This window comes from Danio aesculapii, chromosome 16, assembly GCF_903798145.1.
Source record: "Danio aesculapii chromosome 16, fDanAes4.1, whole genome shotgun sequence".
Taxonomy (NCBI): domain Eukaryota; kingdom Metazoa; phylum Chordata; class Actinopteri; order Cypriniformes; family Danionidae; genus Danio; species Danio aesculapii.
In genome coordinates this window covers 47680210-47686292 of record NC_079450.1, presented here as the reverse complement: position 1 = coordinate 47686292, position 6083 = coordinate 47680210, and positions in this window count along the sequence as shown.

Sequence of the window (6083 nt, the reverse complement as noted above, 5' to 3'; positions counted from 1 at the left end):
ACTAAAAGGGAAGTGAAAGTGAAGTTTGTCACGTGACTTACATTTTTACACATGTAGTTGATTCTCTGTTAATCCAGTAGGTTAGAAGCGGGTGCTATTCTGTGTATGTTTGTTCCAGTGAGTGCAGTTGAGTAAGGGGCGTGTGACGCCGAAGATGTTTTTTTTTCTACTTACATATTTATCTTTAGTTATTTAGAGGTGGGGGAGGGATTAGTTAGCGGGTGTTTAATTGGTTATTTTCTTTGATTTGGCACCGCTTATTTTCCTTCCTTCTATCAGGTTTGTTGTTTACTTCGTTTTGCATTTATTGTACACATTTGTAAATATATTTTGGGTGATTTACATTTTTTTTCTTTATCTTTATTGTAATAAAGCAAACCACATTTTTTTGCCACGTTGTTGTCTGTGTCTATTCAAAGCAGCTAACATCACAGGGGAATTCTTAAAATATTGGGTTGTCATAATTATGTTAAACCCTTTTCATCCTCCGAGCCACACAGGGCGTAACTTCAACAATAAAATAAAATTTCTATGAGTGGGGTATTGTGTGTTCAGAAAGCAGTTGTTGGTGAATGTGAAGCCGAGGTGAGTGCTACAGTTTCATAACTTGGCTTTAGGTCAGGGGTGCCCAAACCTGGTCCTGGTGGGCCAGTGTCCTGCAGAGTATAGCTCTAACCCCAATTAGACACACCTAAAACAACTACTCAAGCTCTAACTAGCATACTAGAAACTTATTGGCAGGTTGGCAACTAAATTCTGAAACTAGACTTTGCAGGACACCAGCCCTCCAGGACAGAGTTTGGGCACCCCTGACCTAAAGCCAAGTGATGAAAATGTGGCACCCACCTCAGCTTTACACCCATCAACAACTGCTTTTTGAGGTTCCACAATTAATAATAAAGACTGGTAAATAAGCACATTTAATCGGTACCCCACAGCAATACTGAAGGGCACCCTCCTATAGTTGAACCTTTGCATCCTGGTACTCTGTATCTTCCTGTCTATGTATGACCATCAAGTGGGCTGAATCCAGATGCACATCAACCTCAGTTCCTGGAGGGCCGCAGCACTGCAGAGTTCCAACCCTGCTTCAACACACTTACCTGTAGGTTTCAAACAAGCCTGAAGAATTAAATTAGTTTAATCAGGTTTATTTAATCAAGGTTAAAGATAAACTGTGCAGAACTGTGGCTTTTTTTGCAAGTTTAATTTGCATCTTTGAATAGAAACATAGCTGCTAATGAGACTCTTCAAATTCACCATCGGAAAGAATAAGCCTAACTGCTCAATCTTGATAACTATACATTTCTGCACATTTCCATCCATAGAATGCCATAGTATATGGATAATAACAAAAAGTGTCTTTATTCAATCAAACATGCTTTTTCCCATATTAATTTAAAGATATTTAAATTTAAACATGTTAAAAAGTGAAATCTAGCAGTGTGCTCAAGCAGTCGATGATCCCAAAAATGGCTCCTTTGCCCCCAGAAGAAAGGTCAAACCTACACCCACCTCAAATTTCATTGGTCACCAACTTTTTTAAGATTTGAAAACAAAAATTTAATTTAATGGGGGTTTTGTGGGCCAAAAAACTGGTTTGTTGCCTGAGGGCAACACCATGCCGTAGAGGGTTAAAACATTTGTTGTCATGACGTTTTTGTCATTTTTTTTACGTCCAGTAAGCTGCACTTACAAAATAGCATTGTATAATTTACATTACAGTTTAAAATTACAATTACAGTATTGTAATTGCGCATTAACAGTCACAGTACTGTAATATTTATTTATTTGTAGTATAAGGTTGAACGCTTGATTCTGATTGGCTGATCAACATTTTAAGGTTATTTTGTTTTTGCAATTAATTTTCAGCTAAAGCAGTTCCAGATGGGTCTTGACTGCATTACAGTGAAGTATCTGCATGCCAAATGATTTTAGAGCTTACAACAGAACAAAAAATCTAATCAAAATGAAAACAAGGCTTTGAATGAGATCCACTCTAAGAAAAATAGGACACATTTAATGGAAGATTCACAAACTAAAGGTTTGTTAGCTGGTCGTAGCAGGTTTTAGCCACTGTCTAAGCTGGTCCTAACTAGTCAGGCTGGCCAGCTTGGAAGACCAGCTAAAATCAGTTACTTCTAGCTTAGGCTGGTTTTTAGCTGTGTGTTTGTTTTTTTCAAGGATGTCAAAGAAAGGACAAAAAGAATTTTACTTTGTAATGCAGAATGTAAAATGCCTCATGATTTATGCATAATATTGAAACCAAATCATATAAGTAAATAAAAACAACTCTGATTCTTGCAAACACTTTTCCTGCTACCATCTTGCTCCATAAAATCAGTCTCAAAGTGGTGAACTGCATTCAGTCGAAGGTCTTCCAGGACTCAGACTTTGCCTACATGGTGCCTGAGCAGAGCTACTTTCCCCTCCCGTCAGGTCATTCCTCTGGGCTGCTCCAGACCGCAGTTAAGCAGCTCCGTCTGGAAGACGTGACGGCATGCAGAGCAAACCCTCTGCTCTCACTAAAGCAAGCCTGCGCACAAACTATTAACATGCTTCATCAACACACCTGAGCTACCTCAAGTCAAGACCTTTCTATTTATGTAATCTTTATACAATGTGAATTGTGTCAAAGCAGTTTTACAGAGAACACAGTGCATATCTGATTAAAGAATGAAGTTTCGCCTGCTGTTGTTGTAGTTCATTGATGATTTAGTTCAGTTCAACACAAATGTCTGCTGACCTGAACTAAGTCAAAGGCAACAGTGGCAAGAAACCAAAACTCCACCAACTGATGAAGCAATCTTGGGGAAAATGAGCTCTGTTATGGTGACAAGTTGTCCTCTGGCCAAACGAATGAAGAAGCAGAGCTGCGGTCCAGTCAGAAGTGGTCGACTGGTTTTATCATTGTCTTTAAATGTGATTTGAGATGCAGGTCTCAGTCATGTTTTCAAGCTGGTTTAATTGATCTAAATGGAACACAGCTAACTGATATTTCTGCTCTTAGTGTTTAATGTTTTTTTTAAACCTGCTTAGCACTGAACACATGCAATATGCTATACTCTAAGACTATAGAATCCACAGGACATGTGATGTTCAATTCAGTTCAATTCACCATTATTTGTATAACGCTTTTACAATGTAGATTGTGTCAAAGCAGCTTCACATAGAAGATCATAGTGAATTGAAACAGTGTCAGTTCAGTTTCCAAGAGTTCTTGAGAACTCTTCAAGAGTTGAAGTTCAGTTCAGATTAGTTCAGTTCAGTTCAGTGTGTTTTAATATTCACTGCTGAGAGTCCGAACGCTGAAGAGTAATACATCGATGTGCAGCTCTATAAGTCCCGAACTATGCAAGCCAGTGGTGACAGCGGCGAGAAAAAAAAACTTCACCAATGGGCGAAAGGGAAGGAAAAAAAACCTCGGGAGAAACCTAGTGTATATAAACGAGATGCAAAAACCTGTGTGGAGCACATTGATGCATCATACCGCTATGTGATGCACTGAGTGTATGATTTACTAAAAAGGTAGGTCTTTAATCTAGTTTGAAATGCGAGAGTGTGTCTGAGCCTCGGACATTATCAGGAAGGCTATTCCAGAGTTTAAGAGCCATAAATGAGAAGGCTCGACCTCCTTTACTCGACTTTGCTATTCTAGGTACTACCAGGAGCCCTGAGTTTTGAGATCTTAACGAGCGGGTTGGATTGTAGCGAGACAGAAGGTTGGTTAGATAAACAGGAGCTAGATAATTTAAAGCTTTATAAGTAAGAAGTAATATTTTAAGTTCAATATGAAACTTAACAGGCAGCCAGTGTAAGGAGGATAAAATTGGGGTGATATGATCATATTTTCTAGACCTGGTCAGAACTCAGAACTCTGGCAGCTGCATTTTGTACTAGCTGAAGTTTGTTAATAGAGGATGCTGGGCAACGAGCAAACAGAGCATTACAGTAATCCAGCCTAGAAGTCATAAAAGCATGGACTAGCTTTTCTGCATCTGAGATGGATAGCATACTTCGTAACTTAGCAATATTTCTCAGATGAAAGAAGGCAGTTTTTGTCACATGGGATATAGGATTTTCAAAAGTTAAATTGCTGTCTAATATGACACCTAGATCTTTTATAGTAGAGCTAACGCTAACTTTGTATCCCTCTAATTGTAGGTCGAGTTGTGAGATCTGCTGTGTACAGGATTTAGGCCCAATAAGTAATAATTCTGTTTTGTCTGAGTTTAAGAGAAGATAATTGTTGGTCATCCAGTCTTTAACATCTTTAATACACTCAGTTAGCTTGGACAGATTAGACGTCTCGTCAGGTTTAGTTGAAATATATAATTGAGTATCATCTGCATAGCAGTGAAAGCTGATCCCATGTCTTCTAATAATGTCTCCCAGGGTAGCATGTATATTGTAAACAGCAAAGGGCCTAAAACTGATCCTTGAGGCACCCTGTATTTTACTGGGCGGTCAACTGGTAACGTCAGCTAAGTATGACTTAAACCATTGTAGAGCCTGTCCCTGGACACCTGTAGACTTTAAGCGATTAATGAGGATACAGTGGTCAATGGTGTCAAATGCCGCACTAAGATCGAGTAGAACTAATAGCGAGATGCACCCTTGGTCAGCAGCTAAGAGTAAATCATTGGTTATTTTCACTAATGCAGTTTCTGTACTGTGATGAGCCCTGAAACCTGACTGAAACACTTCAAAAACATTGTTCGTCTGCAGAAAGGAGCATAATTGAGCAGAAACAACTTTCTCTTGTATTTTAGACATAAATGGAAGATTTGAAATAGGCCTATAATTAGCTAAGTTGCTGGGGTCCAGTTGTGGTTTTTAATAATAAATTTAATAACAGCTAACTTGTAAGGATTTGGAACATGGCCTAAAGATAAAGAAGAGTTGATAACGTTAAGAAGAGGTTCTCCTATAACAGGTAGCAATTCTTTTAGTAATTTTGTTGGAATTGGATCCAACACACACGTAGCTGGTTACTACATCAAGGTCATTTGCATTTGCGGGTGCATTTCGAAGTAGAGAAAGATCAGGTAAGTTATTTATAAATTCATCTTTGGTGGATGGAACAATAGTTCTACTAGGGCGATATATCGGAGCAGATCTGCTAATTTCAGGTAAACACAGCTATATAGTAAGAGGTAGTGGTCTGTAATATCATCACTTTGTGGTATAATGTCTACATCAATGACCTAAATTCCATAAGACAGAATTAGATCTAGTGTATGCTTTAAGTGATGGGTTGGACCAATAACATTTTGCTTTATCCCTAGTGAATGTAGTAAGTCCATAAACGCGAGCCCTAATGTGTCGTTAGCGTCATCTATGTGGATGTTAAAGTCTCCTACAATTAGTATTTTATCAGTTTTAACTAGTGAGTCAGAGATAAAATCAGAAAACTCGTTTAGAAAATTGACATAGGGTCCTGGGGGTCTATATATGGTGATTAGAGCAAGAGATAACAGGTTTTTGCATAGTGTTTGAAAAGCATAACATTAAGCACTAATACTTCAAAGGAGCTAAACATAAGTCAGTTTCTCTGATTAACATTAAGAATATCACTAAAGATTGACGCGACTCCACCACCACGACCAGTTTGACGAGCCTCATGTTTATATAGGAATCCTGGAGGAGTTGCTTCATTTAAACTAATATAGTCATTTTGTTTCAGCCAGGTCTCAGTGAGACAGAGTGCATTAAGATTGTTATCTGTTATTATTTCATTTATGATAAGTGCTTTAGGTGCTAGTGACCTGATGTTTAGGAGACCAAACTTTATGAAATTTGTATTTTCACTTTTTAGTGTTTTTTCTGGTTTAATTCTTAATAGATTATTTCTGGAGCACACAGTACGTTTGTTTCTTGATCTAATAATGCGAGGAACAGACACAGTCTCTCTATATATATGCATACACAGGTCCTTTCCACTTTTCAAACTATTCCTACACTCCTAATTGTTGTCATAACCACAGGAAGACGTACAGACAAAAATGTTTACTAAGTATACAAAAGCAGAGCATTGAGACAGCTCGTCATTACATCAGAAACCCCTTGACTGCCAATGAACT